Source organism: Octodon degus, unplaced genomic scaffold (assembly GCF_000260255.1).
Source record: "Octodon degus isolate 3935 unplaced genomic scaffold, OctDeg1.0 scaffold00152, whole genome shotgun sequence".
Taxonomy (NCBI): Eukaryota; Metazoa; Chordata; class Mammalia; order Rodentia; family Octodontidae; genus Octodon; species Octodon degus.
In genome coordinates this window covers 1,542,383-1,562,392 of record NW_004524728.1, presented here as the reverse complement: position 1 = coordinate 1,562,392, position 20,010 = coordinate 1,542,383, and the positions used below count along the sequence as shown (strand labels likewise).

Below are 20,010 nucleotides of genomic sequence, written 5' to 3'. Positions count from 1 at the left end.
TGGTACATGATATTTTTTGCTTTTTTCCCCACTACCTTCTCTTCCCTTTAACCCCTCCCCCTTGATTTGTAAAAACTTTGTTTTCATTTTTTCCTTCTATGCTTTTACTTTTTTGTCCCTCCCTTGCCCTCCTTGCTCCCCTTCTCATTTGAACATTTTCCTCCCATTTTCTAGTATCTATCATATATTTTGGACCTTGTTTACACTTTTGGTTCTTCATATCAGAAAAACAATGTGGTGTTTTAAACGTATGTCTGATTTATTTCACTTAAGGGTATGGCTCAAGGTGCACCCATTTACCTAGAAAGGTCTCAAACTATTCTTCTTTTTAGCAGGGCTCCATAATATAAAAACCCCACATCTTCTTTCCTTTGATCAGTAGATGGGCACTTGGGCTGTTTCCAAACTTGAAACATATTAAATATTAAATTCTTTTGGAATGATACAAGAAGGGGGATAGCTCAGTCAAACAGAGCTCTAGTTTCAGTTTGTTGAGGAATTTCCATGGTACCAGTCTACACTCCCACCAACAGTGGAGAAGGATTCCTTTATTCCCCCAGAGAGGGTATAGAGTCTCGGGCTTGTTTTAATTTGTGTTTCTCAAATGCCCAGTGATGTTGAACATTTTTTCATATATTTATTTGTCATTGGTATTTCTTAATTTGAGAAGTGTGTATTCATCTCAGATGCCCATTTCTGGATTGTGTCTTGATTTTGAGGGGCTTTATTATTTTTTATTTACTTTTAAAATGTATTTAGTACAGGATTTATATGGTCTCACTACACAGATCACTTGTAGCACCATCTCAGTGGGGGTGGGGCTGGCATGGCACGAGGTAGAGGTGGGGGCTTGATTAATTTGAGTTCTTTAGGTATTCCAAATATTAGTTCTTTGTCTGAGGAACAGTTGGCAAATTTTCCCCTACACTATGGGTTGTCTCTTCACACTGTTGGTGGTTTCTTTTGCTGTGAAAAGCTTTCTAAGAAGATGAGATCCCAATTTTTGACTCCTAGTGATATTTCATGTGATTTTTTTTCTGATATTTCATGTGCTATTGGGATTTTGTTCATAAAGACTTTTTCTACTGGGTCCATCTGTATATGCTCTGTAGGCTGCATGAATATCCTTTTAAGAGGCCACTTACAGCTGCAGTCTTAAAGAATTAGCCTTTGAGGTCTCTTGTCTCTTCATGTGAATCACTCACACATCTTTCATCACTGCTAACTATGAAGAACTCTGCCATTTGTATTTCTAGACTAAACCCTAGATAATCAGTTATAGTGTAGAGTTGAACAGCCAACTTCCTGTAAATTTTGCTTTTGGATATTTTCTTGGTTACTTTTTACTCATTGCTGGGATAAAATACTCAACACCCCAAATTAAGGAAGGAAAAGTTTATTTATCTCACAGTTAGTGGAGGTTTCAGTCCATACTTCGCTGGCTCCAATGGCAGAGTGGCACAGGGCAGAGGACAGCCATTCTGGGAGATGCAAAACAGCAAAGAACAAGTGGAAGAGCAGCAGTTGTGGCTTCTAGTAAGCCTCTCCAAGGAAGTGGGAGCCTCCATCCTTCACTTCCCTTTTGTATCCTTTAGGTAACAAGTCACTCTAGGGAGGGGCCTTCACCCCCTAGTGGGTGGAATTGCTGAGCCCATTTAGTTAAGCTTTTAACTTCTCAAGTTGACACAGTGTGTCAACCACTACAGATATGTCAGAGGCATCTACTTTATGTCAGAACTTGAGTCACATGGGACACCTTTACCTCAGCCCACATTTCCAGTCTGCCATCCTTTTCTGCGCATGTGGCTTCCAAAGCTACCCTGTGTCTCTATTTCCATCACCACAACCCATAGAGTTAACATTAGCTCATCAAGACTGTTGCATATCTTTGAATGTTCATTCAAGAAAGATACATAAAAGTAAAAGAAATGAGGACACATCTCACCCAAATTTGTGTGCCACCGCTGATTGATATCACGTGTCTCAGGATTGTGAAGGATTCCAAATCCACATGGAAGTACAGTAGGAAAGCAATGGGACTTATTGACAATGTCTGCTGTTGGTGATGGTGGGGGTATTTTTAGGTTCATGTATACTCTCAGCTATTATAGTCACTTGCCAGCAATCTTTATAAAACTGATATGCTGTTAGATCTAGTGACATGAAGCCAGGTATTAACAGCTACCAAGAAAATATATGACCAAATAACCAAAGCCTCGTGGTCTACCTTGTTAATATTTTCATTTCATTTATGTATTAGTTACAGTCTAATACTTAGCCAGTATACTTCAAATTGCTTACATACAGAAAGATCTAGAGAATGTGAAATATTAGATTAGAAATAAAATGGTGCAAGAGTGAGCAAAGGATTCTTGTTTGATAAGGTAGAGAAATATACCGAGACTTTTTCAATGGGGTGGCAATAGAAATGTATTTCTCATGGGATTGAAGACTAGCAAGTTGACTTCCAGGTAGATGCTGGCAGATGTAGTGTGCAGAGAGGACTCACTTCTTGGTTCTAGGCATGGTGCCTTCTTACTGTGTCCTCACATGGGGAAGGGGCAGCTAAGTATTGAGGGTCACTTTTATAAGGACACCAGTCTCAATGTTGGGGACTCTATCTTCATGACCTAATCACCTCCCAGAAGCTTTTTTCCTAATCCTAAGGATTACATTTTCAGTGTACTATTTTTGAGGCACACATTCAGGTGAGGTTAGAGAAAAGTTGTTTAAAAAAGGTAGACACTGACATATCCTCACATAGGCAAATGAAATTTTAAAATATTTTTAAATGTAAATACACCAGGTAATTTTTTTGGTGACAAATGTTTTCAGTAGATTTTTGAGATATTTTTGTATTAGTTACATGTAGGTCTGCTTCATTTTTTGACCTTAAATTTTAAACATTCTAGTTAAAGCTTATTTTGATAGCATACCAGGCCAAAATAATCTAGATAAATGTCCATGCTCTAGACAGAATCTGAAATATTTCATAGGTAATATGGAGATTTTTCTAATCAAGGGATTTGCCATTAGAAAATTCCTCAAAATAAATTAGTAAAAGAACATACTCTTTTGGATAGGTAGAGCCTTTAAAAATAAACTCCTATAAAATTCTGAATTCTTATTTCTCTAATAGGTCTGGATTGTTTTTTCCATCTTCTTAAGACAAGGTCTTGTTATGCAGCTCAGGCTGGCCTTGAGCTCACTTTATAACTCAGCCTGGTCTTGAATTCACAGTGATCCTCCTGCCTCAGCTTCCCATGTGCTGGGATTACAGACATGTGCCACCACACCTGGCCTTTAATTGGTCTAGATTCTTATTTTTCATTCTTTAGTAGATTTCATGAGGCACTCATAAAGGTTTTTAGGGCTTCTCTACAGAAAGTATTTTTGGAGTGGTCTTAGAAGCATTGCGTTGGATTGAATTTGAGAAGTTCTTTAATTTAGTCTTTTGCCTAAAGATGTCTTGTAATAGATTATTCTATGGGTCATCCCCATGCTGATCTTTGTTTTGTGAGAATATCTACTTCCATGTAATACAAAAGGGATAAAAGAGCCCTTATTAGACACTCTTTTACTCAGTGTTAGATTGCCATTTTGATTGTAATATTCTTTTCTGTAGATAAACATTTTTATGAATATAATTGGTTGAACTCTAAATAATCCAAGATTTTTCTTTCTGCTAATAGCACAGAATCATTTCTACAATTTTTATGCTGCTGAGAAACTCATGTAATTTTTTTGCAGTTATGATTGTTCATTCAGACTTCAGTACAAAGACTCCCTAATGCTAACTTTTCTTTTGAGAGTGATTATATTTAATAAGTCCCAACAATAAAATCTCTGTAATGAGGAATAAAGGATTGTAAATAGGAGTAGCAATGTTATTACTCATTGGAATTAGTCATTTGTGGCACATTCCTATACCTGAAATATTCCCATAGGAGATAAGGCCAAAACACATATTTACTTATAATTAGACATAATACAAACCCTCTTTCTTTATAATAGTTAGCCAAATCCCACTTGAACTTAATTTCATTGATTTGGATTTCTGAACTAAAAACATGAACTACTGAAAAATGTCTAATACGTGTATTCAGTTAAGGAGTAATTAGATATCAGTCACTCACAACACTCTGGGACTTAGGGCAGGAGGCAGAAACATGTGACTTGCTGTAGTGTATCAATCAGTCTTGTTAATTAGTTTAGCGTTAATTGAGATGGAAAAAGTATCGGGGGGCATGTAGGTTTACTTCTAAATAACTTTAAAAACTAAACAATGTTTCAGAATATTTCTGTGAAGAATAATGTAGATATTACCTAGTGATTTGGTTTATCCTAGAGATAAGGCTAAAGATTATGGAGACAGTGAGTTTTAGGAAGCAAAAAAGCAATGCTTTTATATGTCCCAGACCATATGGTGTATTTTATATTCTGTAATCTTCATGAGAGGTCTTTGAGGCACATACTTTCTTTTAATTTTAGAGATAAGCTGAGGCCAAGAGGCTTACCAAGCTGCTCAAGGTAGTGGGTGCTGCAATGCGAAGCCAAGATTCGGTCACAGGAGGCTGAACCCCAGTGCTGCACTTTCTTCAGTACAATGCATTTAAAAATATCAAAGATCAGAAAATGATAAATCTTCTTGTACTTTTTTACTTCTTTTAGATAAACCTTTCACTCAAGGAAAGAATATACATGCTTTCAATTTTTGCTAACTAATGTGTGTACTTGTAGCATTGATTGAATATTTCATAGAAAGTATTTTTGCCATTTTCTGTCAGCCATTCAGTATTCCTCCCACTGCTTTCTCCTCCACTACCCAGTTGGTTGAGATGTGCTTGTGACATTGCTGTGGGAAAAGTGACCCTAGCTTTCTTTTATTGCTTGCTATTCCATGACTGCAGTGTAATGATCACTCCTGGTAGGAACTTAGTACACAAAGCGAAAGAGCTGCGCGTATTCCCGGCACCTCTGCTCAGTGACAGCAAGAGCTATTATCATGATTGCTTTACCACTATTGATGCGTGGTAGTGTCTTTTACATTGGAGTTTTTCAATCGATTAATATATCTTTGTTGAAAAATTATTAGATTTATCCTGGCTTTCCTACAAATGTTTTCAGTAGATTTTAATTGCTTAGTTTGAATTTTCTAGATAGACCATGAAAGCATCTATAAATAATGACAATTTTATAACCTCCTTTAGAATTTTAGCACAGTACTTTGTTTCATTGCATCACTGAGCACTTCTGGAATAATGATAAGTTCATAACTGTCATATCTGGTTCCTTTTCTTATTCCTGATATGCTCAGATTTATATCTCATTCTTCCTTCAATCTACAGAAGCCTCTGACACCACTGACTCTTTTTTTCTCTTTCTTTATTATCCTTCCTAATGAGATGCTGCTGCTAATGGCACATTGAAAAAGAAGTCAGCTATATGCAGTTGCTTATCCATTTCTCACATTCTGTTGTGTCTGTAGCTAAGCAGAGACTCTGCCAAGGAGCTCCAGCCTAGCTGGGAGGTCAGTAGCCTGTGCCTACTGCCTCAGGGAGCACGAGAAAGTGCCACCTCCCGGGCACCTGTCCCAGAAGGCGCCTCCTTTGCAGAGTGGATACCGGACTACTGTGCTTAAGGAGACATGCTCTCACAGTTAGCAGTTAGATGATCACCCTCCTCAGCCCTTGGCCAGCAGCACCCTGAGGCGCAGGGTGTGTGCACGCGCGTGCTTTGTATTTTTAGTAGCTGTTCAGGAAATTCCCAAATAGGTATTTGATTTGCACTTATTCCCTAGGGTCTCTTCATAGAAAATAACTTAGGGTTCAGAATAGTAATATGAATGGTAACATCTATTAGAATTTATTGAAATAACTGATAACTTAGAAGACTTCTTAGCAGACAGCTGCATTTCAAGGTCACCATTATGAACAGTGATCATTGTACAATACAAAATTTCACTTTATTCTTAAACTCCATTGCTTAGAATTAGATGAATGAGTGTTTGGGAGATGTAGCCTGATTACTTTTGTTTGGTATTTCTTCCTCTCCCCACCCTTTCTTTTTCTTTTTCCCTCTGTCTGTTGGAGATTGAACCCAGGGCCTCATTCCTGTTGGGCAGGTCCTCCTTTACTAAGCTACATCTCAGCTCCAAAGTGTCATCTTTCAACTTGTTTTTCTTAAGAGGTATATTTTAGTTATCTGATAATAAACTTTTGGAGGAAATTTAGAAAATACATATAATGCATGAAAAATTCTGTTAAAGCAATGACCAGTTGATCATAGACAATTTTGTTTTCTCTAAAACCACATTAAAATAACAGGAAAGAGATTTCAATGGTGCAAAGCCAAAAAGATAGAAAAAAACCAACAAGAGGGGAGACAAGAATAATAATACATTGGATGTTGCATGCAGGTGATTGTGTGTGCTAATGGATGTGGCAGATGTGAGGAAGAAGCCTGCTTCTGTGACAGGATCTCTCAGAGTTCCAGGAATTGTAACAGATAGACCCGGATGTTGGACTGAAAGGAACCCCCATCATCTGCAGTGGTAGAAAGCAGTTCAAGAGTCAGTTATGTCCTAAAATCCACTTGTGAGGGCTGTGAGCGCTCACTACCACGCCCAGTCTCAATCTGTGTCTTCTCAGTGCACCCTGAGGGTGGGGTCGGCACCGCATGTTGGGGATCAAATCCCGGCCGCTGTAGCCTGCTTGTTCGCTGAGCTATCAGGCCGACCCTCAAAAGTTGAGAAGGATTTTTTTTTTTTGGGGTGGGGAGTCTGGCTCAGGCTGCCTTAAGGGCGGGTCTGGTGTGGCATGTGGAGCTGGGGATAGAACTGAGGTCCCCTGCACCTGACTGGGTTTACCCCAGCAGGCACTTAAACAACAGAGCTAACCAGCAAGCCCCCAAGAATCTCTTCGATAGCAAATGGACTCAGAAATATTCTAGAAGCTCAAGAGCTCTCTCTCTCTCTCTCTCTCTCTCTCTCTCTCTCTCTCTCTCTCTCTCCTCTCTCCTCTCTCTCTCACACACACGTGATGAGGCAAACAGGTTATATAAGTAATATCCTCAGATGCCCCCCAAAGGCTCCCATCTATGGAGGAACAAGGGCTGGAACGATCTTCCTCGAAGGACCCGACCACCTACCTTGCCTGCTGCAGCAGTCCTGCTGATTTGCTGTGCCAGGCGGTGACAGAGGGACTCTGTCCCCAGCCTCCTCTTGGACTTTCCTCCAGAGAGGAGTAAGGGGAAACCTGTAGCATGAGAGAGTCCAAAAGTGAAATAACTTGAAAAGAAAGAAATGCTTAGCTGGAAGAGAAAAAAACCAAAAAACAAAAAACAACTCCCATTCAAAGAAATGGCGACCATGAAACAAGAACAGTGTGCTTTTAAGAAAATAAACGTTCTGAAAACAAAAACCTTTGGCTAATTGAAGACATTGTAACAAAATAAAGAATTTTATAGCAGAATTTAAGAAATTCACGAGTACAGCAAAATAAAACATGGAAAATAGAGATTAAGATAAAAATTAGAGGATCACTCAAGGTGGCTCATTTAATAACGAAACTGGAGAGATAACAGGAAATAGAGAAGAGCCACCATCCAAATAATTAAAATCATTTTTCCAGAATGTCCATAAATGTTCATAAGATGGAAAAATGACCCACTGACCTTTTGGTGCAGCAGACTTAAATAAACACCCACACCAAGGTACTGTCATTATAAACATTTTAGAATATGACCAAGAAATTATAAAGAGGAGAAAAATAGGTTAAAAATAAAAGAATCTGGAAATTTTCAGCAGCAATACAGAAGGCATAACTCTGTGAGTATGATGTTCAGAGTTCTGAAGAGATTATAATCCACCTACAGAACTCCTTACCCTCTCAAACTTCCAAACAAATGTGTGTGATTTTATTCATTTTTCTTGGAAATGTGGTGCTATAATTTTAATTAAATTCAGAAATTTTAAATCTTTAAATATTTATTGACTACCCCATTTCACTTTGAGAATTCTAATTACATGAACATAAGTTTCTTGGTTTTGGCACAGAATGAACTATTATATGACTGATCTATAAACTCTTCATGTTTATTTTAGATGATTTTTATTAGTATATTTATTTAAGTTTGTAAATTTTTTTGCAACATGCAATCTATTATTAAATCTCAATGCTATGTATTCATTTCAGAAATATTTTTCTAAAAGTCACTTTGTTTACATCTTATATCTTTCACATTTCAGTATTTGTCTGCAATTTTTAATTTGCTATATAATTATTGATTTTCAATAAAGTTAATGAGTACAAAAAATCGTCTTTCCCAGGTAACAAGATTATCAAAAGCTCTCAAGAAGCTACTATATGTGCTTCACCAATAGGGTCAACTGAAAAAAAAAGATGGGACACCCAGGAAACAGGAGGCCCAACAGGTGGAAGGGCAAGGAGAGCGTCCAGGAAGGCAGAGGGGAGAGGTCCTGCCCATAGAGAGAATTCGGTGCAGGTTGGAGCCATGAAGAAAGTTGCAGACAAGCTTTCTTAGTGAGGTGATGAACTTTGTGCTTGAGAGGAGAGTCAGGTAACTGGTAGGTGGTTTGTTGGTTGTGAGTTTATAAAAAGCTATGGCAGAAACAATGCTTATATAGCCCAGAGACAATAAAATAGTGTGCAGGAAAGGAGTTAAAGGAATACATACAGATCAGCTCTGAGTGATATTACAAAAATGCAAATGCAATATTAATTCAACATGATTATTATTTAACTATATTTGGGAGATGGGATGATGGGAAAGGTGTGTGTGTGTGTGTGTGTGTGTGTACCTGTGTCTGTGATTCTGACAGGAGGAAAGGAGGTCAAATCTTTAATCTCCATAGGGAAATCTATTCCATAACCCTAAAACAAAAGAAAGCCTTACCATCATGCCACACAGCTCTCTGATAGTAACAAACTAATCAAAGAAAAACGTAGGTGATTGGTGCTGTGTAGGACAAGGGATAAGGAGTTTTTAAAACAAAAATTTTAGAGCCTTCAAACTGTGTATGTATAATTTTGATACAAATTAAAAAGTTAAAATTGGAGTACTGGCTAATATGATTTTGTCTTGTTTTTCTTTTTATGTGCACACATACAGCGCTTAGCAACTTTACTTGAGGTCAAGTGTGCCTGGGACGCGCTGTGCTCAGCACACTGCCTGCTGTCACGTTACATTCTTGCATGCTCCCTAAAGTGTAGGTGCTGTAATCCAAGGCTCAGACACTCAAGTAAATTGTCTTAAATCTTTACAGCAGTTTGATGGGAGACCTGACATTTGAATTTGGGTTTTCTTTGTTCCAAACCATATCCTGCATTATGGACAGTTAAAACATTTTTCAGTTAATCTGGTAGCTGTAGTAAACAATATCAATGGTATATGTGTGTGTGGGGGGAAGCTAATATAAAGATCATCTTAAAGAGCCTTGGCACTGATGTAGTGCCTTTCTTTTTCTGAAAAAATACACAGTGAAAATATCAATAATCATAGCACTTTGTTTTAGCTTTCTCTATGAAGGAACTTTTACCAGAGTGAGTACCTAGCTCATAACAGGTGAAATGCCCAGGTAAATTCTGCATCAGACCCTTAAGATTAAAATATGAACAAAGTACTGTTATGTTTCTGTTGCATTGTGAATATAGGCTAAGTGCTAGAATTATTCAGATTTGGATTAAGACAGAATCTCTTATGATTAGAGTGTACATTAGCCTACTCATCTTTTACTTGGTGTTTTGGACCACAGTAACTTAATTTTTAGAAGATTGGTTATATACTTAAAATAAAATTTTATTTCAGGAACTTAAAATAAGACCTATAGGCCAGCAGGTACCTGAGGCTTTATGGTCCCCTGAAGCGTCTCCTAAAAAAGACTGTGCACATACGTTTGGAGGATCCTGGGTATGAGTACCCTGCTTCTGGAGATTGATAGCTCACATTAGCATATTAGAGAATATCATTGCAATAGCATGAGATTAGACGTCTGTTTTACCAGTCTCACCATTTTTTGAATATTTAAGATTGCCAGCCAACTTCTAATGTTAGGAGGAATTCATGCATTGTGATTTCAGGCTCCTTTTAGCTGTGGAAAGATGTGATTTTATAATTTGACCATGAGCTTCATGTCACTTTAATTGAAACTTATGAGTGTATAATTGTCAAAATATACACATAAACAGAGTTCTGTTTCACCTTTGAAATCGCCTTTGAGGCCTAGTTTTTTTTTTTTTTTTTTTTTTGCGGAACCGGGGATTGAACTCAGGCCCTTGCACTTGCCAGGGAAGTGCTTATTCCACTGAGCCATCTCCCCGGCCCCAGTCTTAAAGGATTGATGGAAAAGGGGGTGGGGAAATGTTGGTCAACAGTGACAAATCTTTTTTCAATTTTTTTATTTTAAAGAGTAAAAACAAGTATCAGAAACAAAGGCAAAAACAGGGTAACAAACAACAGTGCACATGGTGCAGAGTTTCAAAATGAGAATAAAAATTGTACAATGGTTGTTATTTTGAATATTTTCATTGTCAAATCTGTTGTTCAGATTAAGATATAGGTATGCAAAATTGATCAAATAATTAACATTAATGCTTACTTTCAATAAACTGTAATTTTTTCTTGTCCTTTTTTACTTAATGTATGTTAAAATTTATGTTAAAGAGAGAATATTAATTGATAAGATGAACAAGATGAGAAGTATTCAACCATGATTTTTGTATTGCACTTTGCTGTCTTTGATGTAGTTGCTCAGAATATAGATAACAGCATATAAAGTTAGTCAATGTGAACATTTTAGACATTAACTGCTACTTTCAAAAAACTGATGGAAATGAGTATTACAATCATCTCAGCTGTCCCAAACTAGAAGCTCTACTCATAAGTGAAATAAATCAGACCCACATATGTAAATATTATTGTCTCCTTAGTGTAAGAACCTGAAAGAATAAATAAAATTTGAAAATAATAAAAGACATTGTAAAGTGGAAAGAAACTGAACATAAGGAATAAACAATAAAGATGGGAGAAAGGGAAAAACGATAGGAAATAAAAAGGAGAAAATTATAAAGGAAAAGTTATGAAATTTGAGTTAGGATGACTGAGTTCAAGAGATATGTATATTTCAAAATAATATATTGTATTCTTAGAAAACATAAAAGAATAGAATGTATTCTTACCACAAAATGACAACTGTGTGAGGTAATTCATCTTTTCTTTTGCAGTTCAATATGTTATTATTTTTTTCCAATAATTTATTGAGAAACAAATAGCAATGAGACAGTTTCAAATATTATTCGTAGGACAGTTTCAATAATTAATACATTGCATATTGTTGTCTTAGTGGTTATTCATTGTGCAAGATGCAGACATGTTATCCTGTTTACAAACACTATTAAAACAAATCTATTTGTATGAGGTAATTCATATGTTATTTATCTTGATTTAGCTATTGCAGTGTTTATTTCAAATCATCATGTTGTACATGATAAATACACAAAATTTTGTCATTTTAAAATGTACAAATAAATGGTTTAAAATTTAAGATTTGGTAATGACTTAGTATCTTCTTTGAAATGCTGTTTGCAAACACCACACCATTATGAATATTTGTTAATAAATTAGTTAAATGTATACATATATTTAAAGTATGTATATATGTGCAAACACATGCACAGGTATCTATCCATACTCTGTATGACTAATTTTTTTTTTTTGTATTTTAGGTAAGGGTCTATAAGGTGTTCAGGTTCTCACTACTAGATCAGACTCATAGTGATCCGCCTGTTTACAGCCTCCCAAGAGCTGGAATTATAGGCGCGTGCCACCGTGCCCAGTCTCAGTTGCCGCCTCAGTGTGCCCTGGGGAATGGGGCTGGCACAGCAGACCTGGGGATTGAACCCCTAGATCTGCTGAGCTATTTGGTTGGCCCTATGGCTAATTCTAAAGTATTTCATTCTATGGCAATTTATGAAAGACAGTTTTTTTCCCATAATTTTATTGAGAAACAAATAGCAATGAGACAGTTTTAAACCAAATTGGTAGGACAGTTTCAACAATCAACACATTGCATACATTCTTCTCAGTGGTTAATTGCTATACAAGATGTGGACTTGAGATCCTATTTACAAACACCATTAGAACAAATCCCTCTATTCATTAAGAGAATGTAACTATATATCTATCCTAACCACCCTGACTACACAGAAACAAAATGGACATTCATCTGTATCCGAAAGACAGGTTTAATATATCATTTGGGGATAGCTGGTCTAGAGGCTTTATCCTAAGTTCGTGAAATAAAAGATAATTTCAAATATGCATATTTAATATGCAAGAACATATTTTTAGGCTTTTTTCATTTTATTATGTTTTCAATTTTACCATTGCAATGAATATCCTTATCCATTGAATATTTGTATGATTGTCTGGTTGTATCTGTGCTATAAGTTTCTAGAGGTATAATTCTAGATCAGAAAGTACCTATGTCCTAAATTTTGATAAATATTTGTCTAAAATGTGACAGGTTACCTTAGGTGTTTGCACGAGAGTATGCACACCCACCACCCCTGCTGCTAGAAGCCCAAGTGGATGTTGTTGAACTAAAACTTAGCACATGCTCTTTTTGTGAATGGGGTGCATGTGATTCACTGTGTCAGATGGTGCTGTTGTCTTGTGTAATAGTCTATACTTATTATTTAAGCATATATTTACTAGAATGACAAGGTAAGTTAGGGACCAGAAAGAAGTAGCTTTTGTGCTCTTCAGTTGCTATCCACCTGTGATTACTGCACAGGAAACTAGTGATAGTAATTTAAAGCTTTATTTATTAGCGAGGAGATGCAAGTTGTTTATTTATAGAATTGTTTAACAATTAATTTATCTTGATTCAAAATATTTGTTTCTATGACATTTTGCAATAACAGATTCTGTCATAAAGATACAATTATGCCAGACTTTATGGGCAAACTGCAGAGAGAACAATGTGGAATATGAAGATGTTTATGCAATTTCCATTTTCTTGTCATAAAATCTTTATCTTTTACTATCTTTCAGTCTGCTGTGAGTGAAAGTCAGTAATGTTACAGATTTCTTCTTTCTTGCCTACAGGAGGAAGACGGTGGTTTTGAGGTGCTCTTGGATGAGCAATAGAAGATCCTGAGCTTCAGCTATAGGGCATCCACACAGCCTGCGTTGTGTTCTTTCATCTAACCCAGCTTTGGTGGGCGTCTGCAACAGCTGCCTGTACACATGGCATGAAGGAATACAGAGATGACTACACATTTGGAAGAAACCCCATAGTATATATCCACTTCACTGTTGCTAGGATTCATATTTTGCAATACTGTTTATTGATTATGTGTAGAAGAAATGAGACTAGTTTTCAAAGTGGTTATTAATATGACTATATATCACATATTAATGTTGATAGGAAAAATACATTCCCAGTGTTAGTAGTCACTCATTTTTTGCCTCTAACAGAAAATGTATTCATTTGGAGTCTGTTATAATACTTGATAGAAAATAAAGGTTTTGATCAAGAACAGCCTAGAGCTTAAAATGTAATGTGAAAGAATAGTAAAAATCATGTCTCATTATTTCCCAGTACCCATACCAAAATTAATGTCAGTCTGGTTTTCCATGGAACACATATTGAGAGTTAATGCAAAAATATAGCACTCGCTTTCTGTATTTCTTAAAGGATTAATTGAATATGTATCTAACATGTTTATCTGATATTTCTGAAGATGTGAGTTCTAAAAACTTGAGAAAGTTCTAAAAAATAAATAGAACAAAAAGAAAGCAGATACAGTATACCAGGAATAGCTTTATATTCCGCAAATAGAAGTATAAATTTAATAGTATCCCATTTGAATTTAGTGTTCTACACTTTGTAAGCCTTTAGAGTATGCTATTCTATAGATTCCACTTCTTTGGTATGTTAAAATTTCTTTCAGTGAAGACCAGCAATGTCCTTACCGGAATTTATTTTATTTTACTTTTCTGGCCAGCTCAGCCTGTCCTAAGGGCAGGGCTGGAATGGCATGTGGTGCCGGGGATCGAACCATGGTCCCCTGCGCCTTCCTCAGCTTGCCTAAGTAGGCACTGAACTATCTTATCGGCCCCTGAATAATTTTAAATGTTCCTTGTGAATATAAAGATATATTTACTTGCAGAATGAGATAACTTATGTACAGCAGTAGAGTGCTTGGCACAAACAAGTACTTAATAAATATTATTTGTTGTTGTAATCATTGTAAAACTGATGATTTCAATAGAATAGTCTGTTTGGAGGGATTTTTGTGACACAAAAGAAACAAATTAAAGGTAGGTAGGATAAGTATGTGTTTGGAGCTTTTAGATTTGTTAAACAGAGCTGTATTAATGGGAACATTGCTATAAATAAAAATTTCATTAGCTATGTCTGAAAATGGAAGCAAAGAAAATTTACTGTGGAGTTCTGAGCAAGGAGACAAGGACCAGAGCTGTAGCAGTAAGGAAAGTACTGCGGGCCAAGGGCTGGGATTTTCCCCACAGTCCTAGCACAGAGGAGAGTGCAGCAGGCAGAGCCTGGGAGAACGACCAGAGCCCTGGGCTTCCATTTTGTAGTTTTAGTATTCACCAATGAAGAATGGCAAAACGTGGTTAGAAAAATCGTGATCTAAAAGCTTACGTATCACTGACCAGTGGCATTCTCACACCTGTACCGATGTGGACTGTAGGAGTGGCCTCATCTGGAGATGTCATGTGACAACATCAAGGCTAGATCTGAAGCTTTTCTTGCATGACCACATGGATGGCACAGCAGGTGCCCTTGCAGACTGTGCTGGGACACGGTGCCACACTCTCATAGACACTGTGCCCTGAGCTTGGAGCAGTGCAGTCCACAAGTGTTTGCCTTTCTGCTGCTGACAGGGCTGCACGCAAGAGGTAAGGGACTCTTACTGGCTTTAACTGCAGACAGTTGCCCTGGTCCCCTGAAGTACAACATAGATGTAACGAAAAGTAAAACAGTCCCTTCCAGGGTGAAATGTAGTTTACCATATTTCGTCCTTTATTTTTGGGGAAAGGATCAAATTTATTTTCTGAAATAAACTACTTGATTCAGATCATGGTGTCCACTGGTAAGATTTCATGGTGGTTTCATATTCTGTAATATGAAAAAAATGGAAAATTCTTTCCTGTGATAGGTGGGTATCACAGACTCAGAATAGATTTTATAGTGTGTGCTTGTTGGAATGAACTTGAAGAAGTAATTTTCCCATCAATAAATGTGTAAATAGTTGATCTCACATCTATTTTGTTTGGATCATTGGGTGACAAGAAAAAGTAAGAGCTACACTATGGACATTGGGCCCTGAAATTGGGCCAGGAGCCTTCTAGAGCAAAAGTGGGGAGGGAGTTAACTAGAGATAAGTGACAAATTTTCCAGTTGGAAATTCGAGTTAGGGTCGGTTTTGTTGACAAAGCTGAGTTCTTTCCATATAGCTTGCACATGTATGGATCCATGTTGCATGATAGTAGTCATGATGATGTGTATGGTAGTGTCCTCAGAAGGTTTTCAGGGGGTCAGTGAGATAGCTCAGTAGAATAAGCACTTGCCTTAACCAGTACCACCAAAAAAAAAAAAAAAAAAAAAGGTTTTCAAGTAAGATAATTTGCATGTACCCTTTTTGGAATTGGTAAATCTAACTACGTAAGACTTTTGTTGATCTTTCTAAAGGGCTAAAATTTGATTCTGTTAGTTTTCTCTAGTTTGTTTTTGTTAGTTGTAGAGTGCTGTTTTCATTTTCATTCATGTCAAAATGTTTTCTAATTTACCTCATAATTTTTTATCAAATTCTCAAATTCTTTAATTTTTGTAATTGATTTAGGTTTTCTTTAATTATAGCCAGCGACCATATTTTATATAGTATCAATAATTTAAAGCTTGTGGAAGCCTGTATTTAGTAGCTTAGCACGTAGCTTGTCCTGAAGAATGCTCCATGTGCCCGTATAGAGTATTCCGTTGTTTTTGGAGTTGTGGTCCACAGATGATGGCTAGGTCTAGTTGTTTTGTAGTGTGGCCCCTGTCTTCTATTTTCTTGATGACATTTGGCCTTTTCTTATTTTTAAAAGTAGGAAGTCAGTGACCCTATTATTGTTAAATTGTCTATTTCTACTTTCCAAATTAGACCTTTATGCATTTGAAAGGTTTGTTATTAAGTGTATGCAAATTTACAAATTTTTTACTTTAAATTATCTTTTTATCGTTTTAAAATGACTCCCATATCTCTGGTAGCATTTCCCCATTCATTTATATCTCTTTAATTTGTCAAATATTGGTATAGCCATTCCAGTTTTCTTACAGTTGCTGTTCACAGCTGTATCCTTTCTCATTGTTTTGGATTCAGTTTGTTTATATTTTGAATCTAAAGTACATTTCTGCAAGCAGCTTATAGTTGGATCTTGTTTTGCCCTGCTTTTAATTCAGCCTTACAAGGCCTTTGTCTTTGATTGGGTTACTTGACCCATTAACATTTTATATCATTTTTGACAGTTACATTTATGTTTATCATTCAACTTTATATTCTTTATGTGCCTTTTTCTTACTGATATTCTTCTGTTCCTCATTTATTGTTTTTTTACTGTAAGTGAATTCTTCTAGGATACATTTAGAATGCATTCATGGTAATTTATACTTTTTTGAGTTTTTCTTAGTGGCTGCACTGTGGTTTACCATCTGCATGTGAGCTGTCAAATCTTAGCTTATGCTTGTAGGACCTAGTGGTTACTGTCAGTGTGGGGAGTACACGTGCATAACATGCCTTAATTCTTTTTTATTTGCCCTTTTCCTCTCTCTTTTTACCTCCCTCCATCTCTAGATTCCTTTCCATTTGCACATCAGGTATCTCTCTGATTCGTATTACTCATTGCTTATTTTGATCTTGAATTATTTATATTTGGTTTCTTCTACAAGAGAAACAATATGGTATTTAAGTTTGTGCATCTGATTTAACTCACTTAATATTGTGGTCTCACATTGCATCTGTTTTCCTACAAATGAATCAATTTATCTTTTTTTTTCCTGGCTGAATAGTACTCTATTGTATATAAATAACACATTTCTTTTTCCAGTCATCTTGTGATGGACATATAGGCTCTTTCAAGATTTAGCTATCGTGAGTTGTGCTGCAAGAAACATGGGTAAATGGGTATCATTGTGACAAGAGGCCTTGAACACTTTGGAGAAGATATTTAGAAGGGCAATAGCTGGGTCCAAAGGGATGTCTAGTTTTAGTTTTTAAACAAATCTCCATACTAAGCTTCTCAGTTTACATGCCCGCCAGCATGGTAGCAGGGCTCCTTTTCCCCGGCTGTCTTCCTAATATTTGTTACTGTTCAAATTCTTGATGACAGACATTCTTTTGGAGCAGGGCGGGGGCAAGATGTTATGAGGGCATAACGGTCCCTGGAGGTCAGGAAGGTGAAGGGTGGGCTTGCCTGTTCTGGTGCTCTGGCACTCCTTCCTGGCATCTTTTTTCACACGTTGCAGTCTGTGTCTTCCCCAAGCCCTGCTCCAGTTGTCGTCCACACGGGGTTCCCTTTTCTAGTGTGTGACAGTGTACCCTACAATTTTGGCCTCTGCAGAGCTTGGGGTGTTTGAAGCACTCCCAAGACGGTGTGTTTGCACAGTAAAGGACACTGCATCAGTGGTGGTGCCACCTCCATTTCTCGGTCACTCTGCTGCTGGAATCCATCTAGTGTATTTCCCTTTCATAGTGATTCTGTGTTTGCTGAGTGTGTCTGCCCCTCCTGTCTCAGAGCACCTGCGTTACCAAGCAGCTGTCCTTGGAGCTCTCCTTGAACACCTCTAGTGAGCCTGGAGGTGATCAGAGCTACCTCAAATTTGTACTAACTTGATCGGATAAGCTATTCAGTTACCCCTAAATAACTCTATCCCTTCTCATGTTGTGCAGTTATTGTTATACATAGCATCTATCTCTGTCCATATGCATGTATATATTACACACCTGTAATACATCATAGTGACTATTATCAATATTTGTGTGAATATTGAAGAAGCTAAGCAAAGAAAGAGCAAATATGTAGTCATAGATTTCCTCAAAGTAAACCTCTTATTTACCACTTTTGAAACAGTGGATCCAAGTTTCCATCTGGCATTATTTTCTCACTCCAGAACTCCTTTGTTCTCTTTTAACTTCATTGTATTGTTACTGCTAGAAACTGCATTTGTATATGTGCTACATCCCCTAGGACAACTATATAACACTGTTCTGTGCAATTCCTTCTTAAATAAGGTGAGGAAAGAAGAATGCAGATTTATCCCCACTCACGCTTATGTAATTATATTTGTCAGCACACTTTCAGTGTGAACTCATTAGTGTAGAGGATCACGTGACTTCAGGAAGCCCTTCCTTGGTATTTCTTGGAAGGTAAGTCTGCTAGTAACAGATCCTGTTTGTTTTTGTTATATGAGATGTCTATTTCATTTTTCCTTGTGAAACATCATTTTGCTGAATTCAATAGCTCTTTTTTTGGTCTATGATATCACCCTGGCTTCTTTATAGAGTTCCTTTCTATGTGATGAGTCTTTTTTTTTTTTTTTTTTTTTTTCTCTCTCTCTCTCTCTCTCTCTCTCTCTCTCTCTTTTTTTTTTTTTTTTTTTTGTGCTGATGTTAGAATTTTTCTTTTTTCCCCAGCATTCTTATAATAGTGAATCTGTGTTTATACCTTTGTAGTTTTTTAAACTTTTTGGATATAAAGATTAATATTTTCCATTAAATCTGAAAAGTTTGGGCTACTATTTTTGAATGTTTTCTGCTTTTTCCTCCTTTTTCTGTTTTCTTATTATGTATATATTAATATAATTAATGGGATGCAGTATTTCTCTGAGGTTCTGTGTTTATTCTTTCCCTTATCTAATTTTCTGGGGCTCCTTTTTGCAGTTGTTTGCTTGTTTATCCATACAATGATTTGGCTGTACTGTTTTAATCAAACCTATTACTTTTGCAATGCAAAGTCTCTGATGTGGTTCCTCCGAGAAAATATGCTGAATATGTGGAAGTCAGCCCAGCACGATAGCGGTGTAATGGGCCTTTCCTTACTCCTTGGGTTCTCTGCTGCACTGCTTGCCTGCATAAGAGCCATATCCATAGGTTCTGCCAGTTGCTGGTTGGGGGTGCTAGTGTTTCTGGCAATATTTTGTGGTCTAAGTGGCTCAATTATATTGAGCCCTGACAGGACATTTTGGGGTCTATCTTTAATGTTTGCTCTTCTTAATTGTCCCTTTCCTTTCTTCTCTCTGATAAACTAGCTGACCTGCAGTTCCACTTGTTGTTCTAATAGAGCTAACTGCCTCTTAATTACTGACCACAAAAAGCATTGTTTTCTCAAGTACTCTTAGGTTAGAACTTGCCACACCAACAAAATTAGTTCTTTTAGAGTAAAGCTTGTTATCATGGATTTCCTTTTGGTAAAATATTTGAGCCATAGCTAGGAAGCTGTGGCTGGGTACGTGGTCTGCTTTTCATGGAGTGACAGTCCTTCTCAAAAAGTTGTAGTTGGACTTTATGTTTTGTCTTCTTTTGTGAAAGAACACATGAGTGAATCAGGGTAAGGGTGGTTCAAACCCTGATATTCTCGGCCTGCTATGCCCGGTAAAGAACCCTGCCCTGTAAGTGGGCATTAGGTAGATGAAGAGCCTGTAACTTCTTGGCCACTGCTCCCAGACTTAGTTGTTGCTCTTGGGTGATGGCTGAGGAAAGGGGCAGCCACATCTTCTAGATCATACTCAGCCCCCAAAGTGTAGGTTTAATCATGCTAAGCTGGAGCAAAGAAATGAAAGGAGTCTATATGTGGCTCAAACTTCAGATCGAATACTTTTACTGTTCCTACTGAGATTTAGGATTTTTTCTGTAATAAATGTTTCTGAACTCTTTGTGTGCCTGACAGATAATTTCCAGATATACACACATGCATGGCTTTGAC

The 20,010-nt window shown here is 37.0% G+C and overlaps 1 protein-coding gene across 1 annotated transcript in view; it reads left to right on the top strand.

Annotated features, from left to right (window-relative positions):
- Window positions 1–14,070, top strand: part of Ca8 (carbonic anhydrase 8) — a 136,510-nt gene extending 122,440 nt beyond the window's left edge. The window contains exon 9 of the mRNA XM_004642355.2: window positions 13,129–14,070. The gene's annotated coding sequence lies outside the window, so the exon portion shown is untranslated. The remainder of the gene's footprint in view (window positions 1–13,128) is intronic.
- Window positions 14,071–20,010: the final 5,940 nt, after the last annotated feature.